The sequence below is a fragment of the Mastomys coucha genome, unplaced genomic scaffold (genome assembly GCF_008632895.1).
Source record: "Mastomys coucha isolate ucsf_1 unplaced genomic scaffold, UCSF_Mcou_1 pScaffold22, whole genome shotgun sequence".
Classification (NCBI taxonomy): Eukaryota; Metazoa; Chordata; class Mammalia; order Rodentia; family Muridae; genus Mastomys; species Mastomys coucha.
Genome location: NW_022196905.1, coordinates 84,540,393 through 84,552,951, shown reverse-complemented (window position 1 = coordinate 84,552,951; position 12,559 = coordinate 84,540,393). Strand labels below are relative to the sequence as shown.

General features: G+C 43.7%; 1 non-coding gene across 1 annotated transcript; it reads left to right on the top strand.

Moving 5' to 3' along the window:
- The first annotated feature begins 2,784 nt into the window (after positions 1-2,784).
- Positions 2,785-2,891, top strand: LOC116071567. The gene has a single exon (XR_004110977.1). It is a non-coding gene; the product is annotated as a U6 spliceosomal RNA (small nuclear RNA).
- The last annotated feature ends 9,668 nt before the right edge of the window (positions 2,892-12,559 follow it).

Sequence of the window (12,559 nt, the reverse complement as noted above, 5' to 3'; positions counted from 1 at the left end):
CTGTACCATGTGAGCTCAAAGCAACCTGGCAAAGGAACTACAACCTGAAACCATCATGAGTCAAAATAGGCCTTCCCTTCTTTTAGGTTGATTGTATTGCATTCCTATCCTGGTGATGGAAACTCACCATAGCTATTATTCTTGGACTATAGATACATCGTGTGGGATCTCTAGGAAGGTTGAAAGTAGACCGAAAACACCAGCACATACAATTGAGGTATTCTTGAGAAGCCAGACCGGTGTGGTGTTTGGACAGGCATCGGGCACTAGCGGTATGCATGCATTTTCCCCCAAGGGCCTTTACCTCCGAGGCAGCCAGGTGGTGCTGTCCAAAGAGCAAAGACTTTTTTAAAGACATATTTCAGGAACAACTGAGCACACTGTTGAGTTGTAAAGCCTTGGTTCAAGGGTAGAATCTCTCTGCATTCATTTCTTCATCCAGGATCATTGTGAGAGACAAAATGCATATAGACCTTGGTGTATAGAAAGTTCTAGGTCCTCCTTGCCCACCCTGCCTCTCATCAGAGACAACCCCAAGTCTCATGGACAGAGAGGTGTACATAGATGAAAGACTATGTTAGAGAAATGAGATGCCCTGAGCAGTTCTTTCTAGGGACGTTTACATAGCCTGAACCTAAACTTTCATGACCTCTTCCTGGGCTACCCCAGAGGTCTCCTGTATGCTGAAGTTTCTCTTGCTTCTGTACTACCCTCAGCAGGCAGAATGATCCTTTAAAAATAATAACTCAAAAAGCATTATCTTGCCTAAAATCTTGGGATTTATAGCTGGGTCAAAGATGGTTACATCCTTTCTGACAGGCTCTGCCTGTCTCTCTGATCATGGTTTCTTCATCTATGAGCCTCAGTTTTCTGTCTCTTGGGCACACTGAATTCATTCGTTTTTCAAAGCCTTGGGTAGATTCTGCTCCATGCTTGGCTGGACTGTGCCATCAACTTGGTAGGACCAGGCTCTGCATTTCCTGGAGTCTCTTTTTCGGTGTGCTTCTCAGAGTTAGCTTATGAGGAATGGGTGAGATTTGGAAAAGCGAAAGAGAGACGCTGGTCTTCAGAGGTCCACTAGGCAAACAGGAACGCCATGGCTCTCAGCTTGTCTCTTCCTGCACAGCTGGCTCATCTTCCCCATTGCTGACCTGAGATCACTGTTGCTCCCAGGTTCCCCAAGAGAGGCTGTGGATCTATAGAGGCCATACTGATATAGAAGTAGCAGTTTCCCGTAAACTTTCGCAACCCTTTGGCAGCCAGGGCTCATCCTCATGAGTTTTCTTGCAGGCCTGGTTGTCCAGCTGGCTCAGCGCTCCTGCTAGACTAGTCAATAATTCTTCCTCCAGTCTTCTGATTTTCCCACTGGGCCTTTCACTTCCCAGCATCCTCCCTTAGTTCCCGTTCCCACGATGTCTAATAGAGACTCTGTTCCCTAATTGATACAATTGTGTTAAATAAATAAAGGATTGTTTTCATATATTAGGTTTCAGTTTATCTGTTAGTGACTGTTCTAGAGCTGTGATAATGGTAGCTATAGAAGGAAGGGTTTCTTTGGTTAAGGTTCCTGAGGGATGAGATTCCGCCATGGTAGCAGGCAGCAGATAGGAAGGCAGAAACTGCTGAGAGTTCCCATCTTGAACTGAAAACAGGAGGCTAAGAGTGAACTCCGAATGGTCTGTAGCTTATGAAACCTCAAAGCTCCACCCCACCCTACTTCCAGCTCCGCCCTATCCCCACCCCCGATCCACCTCAACCCCACCCACAACACCCCATCCCCAAATCATACTTACTCCAACATTCAGACAGTACGCATCCAAGCCGATGGGTAACTGGGTAACGTTCTCGATCAAACAACTGTAGTTGAACATTACTTCAAAGTCTCCTCCTCGTTTTCAGTAAAATACCCACCCTGCTCTCAACTCCACTATTTTACTGGTTTCAAACATGGAGCATGTGTATAAAAGTAGTGAATGAAATGAGAACATTCAGATTTCATGTTATTATTTTAAAAAATAAGAACTGGCTGGGTGTGATGGCACCTGCCTTTAATCCTCGGGACTCGGGAGGCAGGAGCAGGCAGATCTCTGTGAGTTCAAGGCCAGCCTGGTCTGAAGAGTTCCAGGACAGCCAGAGGTACACAGAAAAACCTTGTCTCAAAAACAACAAACAGACAAACAAACTAAAAACCCAACTGGCTCAAATGCTTCACACACACATTTACATGGTAATAAACAAGGGTGGGTAAGACTAGGAATAGTGGGGATTGAAGAGATGGCTAAGTGGTTAAGAGCACTGACTGCTCTTCCAGAGGTCCTGAGTTCAATTCCCAGCAACTACATGGTGGCTCACAACCATCTGTAATGGGATCCGATGACCTCTTCTGGTGTGTCTGAAGACAGCTACAGTGAGCTCATATACATAAAATAAATAAAGAAATCTTTAAAATTAATTAATTAGTTAGTTAACCCATAATTGACGCTGTTGACTTTCACTTAGCTGGTTTACCAAGTGGTCATATGTCACATGCTGATGGTTTGCAGGCAAAGCGAATCTCCGCAGTACATGCAGCCAGGAGTGACTGCTGCACACTCTCACTCAGCTCTCCACTCTCTGCTCGCCGGTCACTTAGCCTCTGACCTCACTGATGGTGACTCCGGTTTGCATTCTGTAAGAGACAGTTATCTTTTCCCTTCACAGAACTGGAACGTAGCTTTAACGAGTGTCCAATAAGAAAACCATAGCAAATGATATATATAATCACATCTTAAACTAAAAAATAAGGTGCTCACTTCGTCAGCACAAATACTAAAATTGGAACAATACAGAGAAGATTAGCATGGCCCCTGCGCAAGGATTACATGCAAATTCGTGAAGTGGTCCATATTTTTAGGGGAACCTGGGAAAGGAGATATTGTAAATAAAGAAAACATCTAATAAAAAAATACAAAAAAAAAGTAAATCAGAGAACGGACACAAAAAAAAATAAAATAAAAAATAAGGCAAGTATTAAAAAGAGAATTCAAGTGCGCATATCCACATTCATACACAGACACATAGCATGTAATTAAAAAGAAATATTTAATAAAAAAATTATGTGATATTTTTTGTTCTCCACCCACATGCACAAGTTTATATTGCTTGGCTTCAGAACTCCTGTCTCCTTCACCACTGTGTGCCTAGTGTATAGAACAGGCCAGAGCATTTCGGAATGCCTGGTGTATAGAACAGGCCAGAGCATTTCGGAATGCCTAGTGTATGGAGCAGGGCTGAGCATTTCGGAATGCCTGGTGTACGGAGCAGGGCTGAGCATTTCGGAATGCCTGGTGTATGGAGCAGCCGGAGCATTTCGGAATTCCTTAACAAGAGTTTTGTTGTTGTTGTTGATTGGCATATGCTTCACCCTAAGTTTTCTCAAAGGTCTTTTCCAAAACCCTTTCAGGTGCTATGGTCAAGCTCACTTACATGAGCCCTCATTTCTACCTCCAGCCTGTTCCACACTGCACACACCTGCTCGGCTTCACCCTGCCCCGCCCTGTCACCTGACCTCTACCTGTATGAGATCCAAATCCCACTTTTCAAAGATGCATCCTGGGATACCCCTGGCCAGACTGAGGTCTCTGACTGACAAGTACTTACACGTAGGAAGAACTATTCTCTTGTTAATATTTTAAGTTGTTTTCCAATACCAAGAATCATTGTCTTCCTAAACAATTAATAAAAAAAAAGATTTGGCTATATGATTAATTTGTATATATATTTAAACTGGCATGCTTTCAGTTAAGTAATTGGGAGAGATGTTTGTGTGAGAAAATGGAAAGTTGTTTCCTGCCCACTGCTGACGACAGAACCCAGGTCTCGGGCATGACAGCCTGGTGTTTTTCCATTGAACTTCAAGTCAAGCCCAGCAACAGGGCTTTGGCAATTGAACAGTCTAGTCTTCATCTGGGAGTAAGATTAGGATCTGTAATAAACTGATAAAAGATTAGAAGGAGGAGGGGAAAAAGATCAGAGAGAAGGTGTCTCAGTGTCCTATGGATCTGAAGAGCAGCGTGGCATGGCCACTCTTACAAAGGAAAGCATTCAATTGGGGCTGCTTTATACTTTCAGAAGATTAGTCCATTGTCATCATGGAGGGGATCATGATGGCAGGCAGACATGGTGCTGGGGAGTTTTACATCCGGATTGGCAGGCAGCAGGAAGAAAGAGAGGAACACTGTGATTCACTTGGACTTTTTTGGGTGGGGGCAGTGGGTAGGGTTTGTATAGCCCTGGCTGTCCCTCAAACTCACTCTATAGACCAATCTGGCCTTGAACTCAAAAAAATTCATCTACCTCTGTCTCCTGAGAGCTGGGATTAGCCTACCCACAGTGACACACTTCATCCAACAAGGCCATACCTCCTAATCCTTCTCAAGTAATGCCACTCCTTGATGACCAACATTCAAATACATGAGCCTATGGGGACCATTCTTATTCAAACCACCATAGAAGAGGAAAAGGAAAGAGAGAAAGAAAGAAAGGAAGAAAGAAAAAGAGAGAGAGAGAGAGAGAAAGAAAGAAAGAGAAAGAGAGAGAGGAAGAGAGAGAGAGAGAAAAGATTAAAGGGAAAAGTGCTAAGTTATACATAACTCTTTGCTTTTCTTAAAAGTCTTCCATAAGCCAGGCAGATGGCTTGTACCTGTAATCCCAGCATTTGGAAGTAGAATTAGAAAGTTTATGAATTCAAAGCTAGTCTGGGATACACAACCAGACCCCATCTCAGGAAAAAATTAAGAGTTTACTACACAAACAGTGAAATCTTATCCCTTGAATGTACTATAATGTTTTGAGGCTATTTTAATAAATAATTTATTTTGATTTTCAAAACAGAAAAATAATTGCTGGCATTGTCATCTCTAGGGCCACTAGGCTTAGCCTTGGTCTTCTGTGCACAAACTGGGACCAAGAGACAACAAGCCAGGCAGTGGTGGCGCAAGCCTTTAATCCCCACACTTGGGAGGCAGAGGCAGGCAGATTTCTGAGTTCAAGGCCAGCCTCGTCTACTGAGTAAGTTCCAGGACAGCCAGGGCTACACAGAGAAACCCTGACAACAGTTCACTCCTGGCTGCTTTTAAGTTTTCAACTAGACAGCCCGTATTTCCTCAGGAAAGAAATTAAAACTCAAAATCTATAAGGTGAAAGGAGAATTTCCCTCATAACCTATATCGAAGGTCCGTATATAGTGTGTGTGTGTGTGTGTGTGTGTGTGTGTGTGTGTGTGTGTGTGTGGAGTGTGGGGGTGTGAGTGTGTGCGTGGGTGTGTGTTTGTGTTTAGTTGTTTTGAAATGCAGCAATCACTTGTACATGGTTGAAAATAGGATGACTTTATCTCTGAGTAGACATCTCTTTGTCTTCAGCCTTTGGTTGGGAAGCATGTTGACGTGGACATTTTTATATGTTCCATGACAGTAAAAAGTGGACTAACCAAAGTGTCTCTAGTAGCTAGGAAGGGTGTCAAAGAGCAGGAACAGACACCTCTGATAGAGATTTCAATCAAGAGCTCCATGTCGGGTTCACTAAGACTTTGTGTGTATGTGTATGAGGGAGTTAACATGTGTGTGTGTGTATTTGTGGGCGGGTCGGGGGTGATGTATGCTTGTGTAGAGGCCGAAGGTCAATGTCAGATGTTTCCTCAACTGCTTCTCCACCATGTTGTGTGTGTGTGTGTGTGTGTGTGTGTATTGGGACAGAGTCTCAGACTCTATTAGCTCTGGCTGTTTGGGAACTTACTATGTAGATAAGGCTGGCTTTGAACTCATAGAGACCCACCTGTCTTAGCCTCCTGATTGCTGGGACTAATGATGTGCACTACCACACCCAGTTCCACAGTATTTTTTGAGGCAGGCTCTCTCATGGAACTCGAACCTAGATGGCCTGCCTCATCAGGGGCTGCAGGGATCTTCCTGATTTTCCTGTCCTTGCCCAGTGCTGGGATTACACAACACAGTAGCCAGTCCATGGACTGAAACTTACCTGTAATAAGACTTAGATGGCTCAGAGGTTAAGAGTACTGACTGTTCTTTCAGAGGTCCTGAGTTCAATTCCCAGCAACCACATGGTGGCTCACAACCATCTGTAATGGGATCCGATGCCCTCTTCTAGTGTGTCTGAAGATAATTACAGTGTACTCATATACATAAAACAAATAAATCTTTAAAAAAAAAGATTTATGTCTGAAGCTTCTCTGCCAATCTGCTTTCCCCGTTTTCATTTTCATAGGAATCCCTCCCAATTAAATTAATTGATTCTGCCTTAGGCCATGTTATTTGTAAAAATAACAAAGATTTCCTGCTCTGTGTCTTTAAATATACTTATATTGTGCTGGGAGTGTACATCAGTAGCAGAGAGTGTGTCTAGCATGCACAATGCCCTGGGTTTTATGCTTGTCCCCACCAAAGAGGTAAAAAGGAAAACCAGCAATAACAAAACAAAAACCAACAAACAAAAGTAATCAAGCAGGTAAATATGACTCATAACAAAGACAGAAGTGGTCAAATTAGGCATCGCACGCTCTCTCTCCTTATTGTGACCTGTCCTCCATAAAGAAACACCCACAAGTCTTACATACTGTGGTTTAAAAAAAATACTAGTCACAGACTATATTTCACAGGGGATGAGAAATTAAATTATACAGTGTGTATCATGACCTTGGGTACTTCGGGGGAATTTCCCTACTTGTTTCCTATTATGACAAAAATCAATAACACCCAAATGCAGCCCACAACAATAGCTTTCCCATGGCTGGACTCGAAGTAGGAGTAACAGCAGATCTCCTGAACAAGGCAGTGAAGAGTATCCGGGTTCATCTGGCTTCCTCAAGGTGACTGGCAAATAAGGGCCAGCCTTTGCTCCTGCTGTCCTTCTGAGGTTAAACACTGGCCTGATGTCAAACACAGGTCGTCCACTAAGGAGCTAGTGACTCCCTCCTGACTCTCACAATCATTAAATCTTTCAAGGTCAACTAAAATGTCACCACCTAACGATCTACCGCAGAGCATACGCACTCCCTCCATAACATTATCCATGCACTTAAAGTTTATGTAAAAGGTAGATAGGTTCATTATCTTTAAACACACACAAAAGCCTCAAGGGACATGAGGTCGTGTCAACTGTAAGGATGGATCTACAAGCCTATGAATACGTTCAAACTCCACCAAATGTTTAGTTTTTGGTTTTGGTTTTGTTTTGTTTTGTTTTTGAGACAGGGTTTTAAGTTTATACAATTTTTTTGTTTATCCCTCACACATCAATAAAGTTGTATTTGTTTGGTTTGCTTGGCTGTTTGTTTAGGACAAGATCTCTTTGAGCCCAGACTAACCTCAAACTCCTGAGGATGGCAAGTGTACCACATGTGAACACTCCAGCAACTGAGCTACATCCTCTGTGTGTGTGAGTTTGTGTGTGATATGTGTGCATGTATTTGTACATACATGTACATGTTCCTGTGTGTATATATTTCTGTGTGTGTGAATACAAGTGGAGGCCTGACCATAGCCTCAGGAGAACTTTCTTAGGTACAGTTCACATTGGTTTGGAGACAGACTGTGTCACTGGGCTGGACCCTGCCAGGCAGGCCAGGTTATCTGGCCTTGAGCACCCAAGGTCTATCTATCCACTGCCATATCTCTCACATCACTCCCCACCAGGCCACCGTAGGTACCTTTTTTATTTTTGTATTGTGGATTCTAGGGATGGAACTCAGTCCCCATGCTCACAAGGCAAACTAGTTCAGGACTGAGTCATATCCCCAGGCACAGGAAGTAATAAATGCAGAGAGAAATCACAATATGTCTTTACTCTTCAAGCTCTCAACTGTAAAAACAGAAGAAAAAAACTACTCAGTGTTTTTTTTTTTTTTGAGAAATATTTTATTTTTTAAGGACCGGGCAGTAAGTTTTAAAAAAAATAAATCAAAGGATAATGACCAGATGAGTTTGAATTAAGTCTAGAATTATAGGTGTGTCCACCAACAACCCTAAATAGATCTCTTTTCCCAGGAAAGAAAGAAATTGATGGGCTTGCTGGCAAAATTCCTAATAAAGTAGTGAAGAAGGGAACGAACAATGAAAAAAACAAGGTTATCGCCAGTGAGATGGCTCAGCGGGTGGTGGTGCTTGCTGCCCAGTCGGGCAACTGGAGTTGGATTCTAAAGTTAGCTTTAGAAAAGGCTGGATTGGGCTGGGTGGTGGTGGCGGCGCAAGCCTTTAATTCCAGCACTTGGAAGGCAGAGACAGGTGTGTTTCTGAGTTCGAGGCCAGCGTGGTCTACAGAGTGAGTTCCAGGACAGCCAGGGCTATACAGAGAAACACTGTCTCGAAAAACAAACAAAAAAAAAAAGTTTGAAGTGTTTTCGCGCTGATTTTCTCTGCTGATTTTGATGGGCAGGTGGTCATTTTGTCAAGCCTGTAATTTTGTTTGGTTTATTGTTAAAACAAGAGCAGGCGCTCCCCCTAGTGGCGACTTTAACAGTTCCTAAAAATGTATTTTAAGCAGACCGGAATGTTTTGTTTTTGTTTTTGTTTCTTTGTTTTGGTTTGGTTTGGTTTGGTTTTGGTTTTTTTTTGAGACAGGGTTTCTCTGTATAGCCATGGCTGTCCTGGAACTCACTCTGTAGACGAGGCTGGCCTCGAACTCAGAAATCCACCTGCCTCTGCCTCCCAAGTTCTGAGATTAAAAGCGTGCGCCACCACAGCCCGGCTCCGAATGCTCTTAATGTTGGTTTCTTTTTTTTCTTTTCTTTTTTCTGTGTACAGTGTTTCGCCTGTGTCTACGCCTGTACAGCACATGCACACAGAGTATCTACAAAAGGCAGAAGACGATATCAGAATTCCTGGGACTAGAGTTACAGACGATTGTGAGCTGACATGTGGGCAACTGGGAATTGAACCCAGGTCCTCTGCAATAGCAGCCAGTGCTTGCTCTTAACAGCTGGCCATCTCTCCAGTCCCCTCTCTTTTGGTTTCAAGTGAGAGTAAAGAAAAATTCCTGTTGACCACTTTTTGAGATAATTTTTAAAATTCTTTTTCTTTTCAGATTTTCCGTATGTATGTATGTATGTATTTTGTACATATGAACGTTTTGCCTGCAGGAATGTATGTGCACCATATGCATGCCTGGTGCTCAGGAAGGTCAGAAGAGGGCATCAGATCTTCTGGAACTGAGAGGTTCCATATGGTTGTGAGCTACCATGTCATGTTGTTGTTGGGAACTGAATCTGTCTTCTGTGAGGAGCTATTGTTCACTGCTTGATGCTGGATGAAGAGGGAGTCAGTTTTCTTCAGGAATGTAGTGTCTATGAAGCTGGCCACACTCTGTAGAAGGCTGAACATCCAAAAACATATAAACAGCACAAATTGGACTTGATGAGTGAAGACAGAGAGGGAGAGGGAGAGAGAGAGAGAGGGAGAGAGGAAGAGAAGGAGAAAGGGAAAGAGAGAGAGGAGTGGCCTGGAGGAGTTAGGGGAAGGATCAAAAAACATATTTTAGGAAATTTTCAAAAAATTAAATGTTGCTTTAATCTTACAATTAAGGAATCGGGGGACACTTCAGAAGTTAGCCATCCATCTACCTGCTCATTCCACAAACATTGACTGGCTCTGCCCAGTCCGTACTTGTGAGACATGCCCCTGCATTGCTACAAGTGTTGGGGGTACAGCAATGAACAAACCCCAGAGTTTCTATTACCTTCTAATCTAGTGCAGAGCCTCACACAACGAGCAGCTGAACTAGTGGCTGTGTCTTCACAGGCTGGTGGAGAGGAGACCCTGAAGACATGATACAGAGGAAGAAAAGGGTCTGGGCTGGAAGAGGATGGAAGGCCAGAGAAGGCATCTCGAAGGGAGACCCGAGCAAAGACCTGAGATCTGGGAAACAAGACTTAATCAGGTTCCATGAGAGGAACTAGCATGTGTAAATCATGTGTGATCAGGACCCACAAGGCCTTTGTCCATCCGGTCTTCCACAGCAAGTTACCCCCGACTTGGAGACTTACGCACAAACACCGGATTTCCCCCAGTTTGGGAGGAGAGCATCTAGCAGGTGTCCAGGGAGGGGCCTCCTCTTGATTGACAGGCTAGTCCAGGGAGGGGCCTCCTCTTGATTGACAGGCAGCTGAAATGGGCAGGGAGCACAAAAGGAGGACAAATGGCAAAGCAGGTGTGGCTTTGACCCTGGTACCACTAAGTGTGCTCTGTGCTTTCTTCTGTGTCTGTTCTTGTGCTCAAGCAATAGCTGTGTCATAAGACACAGAAGGCGGCCACAGGGCAGAATGGTTAAAGGCTAGAAACCCTCTATATCTAAACCCAGCTAAAGCTAGCGGGGTCTGAGACCACTACACAATGACAGGGACAAGGAAAATTATTACCAGGGGGAAATTTCATCCCACTAAACGCCCTGCCTTAGGCCTTAGAGTTAACAATTGTCAGGCTGTCAGAACAAAATCATAGTACTTGTGCCTAGGCTCAGGGAAGTGGCAAAGCCTTCCCTCCTGGTGTGAATGCAAATGTGTTGATTTTTCTCACCCCTCTCTCATACATACACAGAGACAGCTCCTACAGAGACTAGCTAACCCTGCCCCCTTTTTCTTCACACAATGGCACCACCTCCCTGCCCAAGTGTATATGATAAGCACACCAAGGTGCTCCAGCTGCTGCAGCTTCTCCATTAGAGAGCCCAGCCCACACAATCCCAGACCTCCTGTGTGTTTGTCTTTTCTTCATTCCATCGCTTCCCCAGTCAGGTCAGTAGCTGGAGTCATGCTGGATGCCACCCTACTTTGTATGTTCAGGCACCTGGAGCACCCACAGTTCCTCAGATTCATAGTTCGCTGGGCTGGAGTTCAGTGCTTAAGAGCCCTTGCTGCTCTTTCAGAGGAGTGCTGTTCTATTCCCAGGACCCTCACACTGGCTCATAAACATCTGTATTTCTAGCCTAGGGGATCTGACATCCTCTTCTGGCCTCTGTGAGCACCAGGTATACACAGGTGCACATGCACAGACTTATGGGTAGACGAACTACCAATATATATAAACAAACATGTGTTGCTCCATTTCTGGGCTAAATCACCATGCACTAGGCTGCAAACATCAAGATTAGAATACTTCCATATGGAAGGGGAAATCCCTTCATAGAACACTAACCTCAAGAGCACTCCTGATCTAACTAACCTCAGGATTTATCCAGATATGATTATAGATTTCTTTCAATTTGGACTCTAACACAGTGGCAGGTGACCTTGGATGAAGTTAGTCTAGGAAACTGCTTAGGCTACACAGAATAGTAACACCTTGATTCATCTGTTAGTATAAGACTAGTTACTGTCCAACAGCTACATTTTCCTCTCTGTGTTTAGAATTAAGAGTTACCTAGGAGCAGTGGTCCCAGCACTCCTGAGGCAGAGACAGCTGGATCTCTGAGTTCAAGGCCAGTCTGGTTTATAAAGTGAGTTCCAGGACAGCCAAGGCTATACAGAGAAACCCTGTCTCAAACAAACAAACAAAAATCAATCTAACCTCCACCCCCACTCTTTGCCACTCTCTAAAACAGTGCTTTCTAGTCATACTCTCATGGATTTTTTCTTCAAACTTTTCTAAAAAGAAAATGATTCTCTCATTTCTGACAATTTTTTTTTTTTTTTTTTTTTTTTTTTTTTTTTTTTTTTTTTTTTTTTTTAGATATGTGTGTGCATCTCTGTGTGGGTATGTGTGCTGTGAGCACAGGTAGTTGCTGAGGGCACACATTTCTCAGGAACTGGAGTTATTATAGACTGTTGAGAGCCACCTGTGTGTTGCAAACTGAGCCTGGGTCCTCTGTAACAGCAGTACCAGCAGTACCAGATCTTAGTTGCTGAGCCATCTCTAGTCTCTAATCCTCATTTTATAATACAGGTTTCTCTCAAATTCCCTATGTAACTGAGGATGACCTTGGAGTCTCAACCCTCTGGCCTTCTCTTCCCTAAGTATTTGGGTTGCAGGCATGAGCCAACACTCGCAGTCTATGGAGTGCTGGGGAAGAGACCTAGGGTTACTCATGAGATAGGCCACCTGAACCAGCCTGAAGGACCATGCTTAATTTCTGTTTTGTTTTTGTTTTTGTTTTTAAGTTTTTTGAGACAGGGTTTCTCTGTGTAGCCCTGGCTGTCCTGGAACTCACTCTGTAGACCAGGCTGGTCTCGAACTCAGAAATCCACCTGCCTCTGCCTCCCAAGTGCTGGGATTAAAGGTGTGCGCCACCACTGCCCGGCTCTTTTTTTTTTTTTTTCTTGAGACAGAGTAAGCCTCAGGCTTGCTCCAAACATATAATCCTCCTGCCTCAGCTTCCTGAGTACAGGGATTACAGTTATGGGCTGTCATACCTGAGTCCCTTATTAATCCTCATTTATTTGGACCACTGTAAGAATGCTGAGCTAGATGGGGAGATGTGGGAGGAATTGGAGGAGGAAAAAGAATATGGTCAAATATGTTGTATAAAAATTGTTTTTAATGGAAAAGAATGTTGAAATGATGAAACCTGCTCAAGT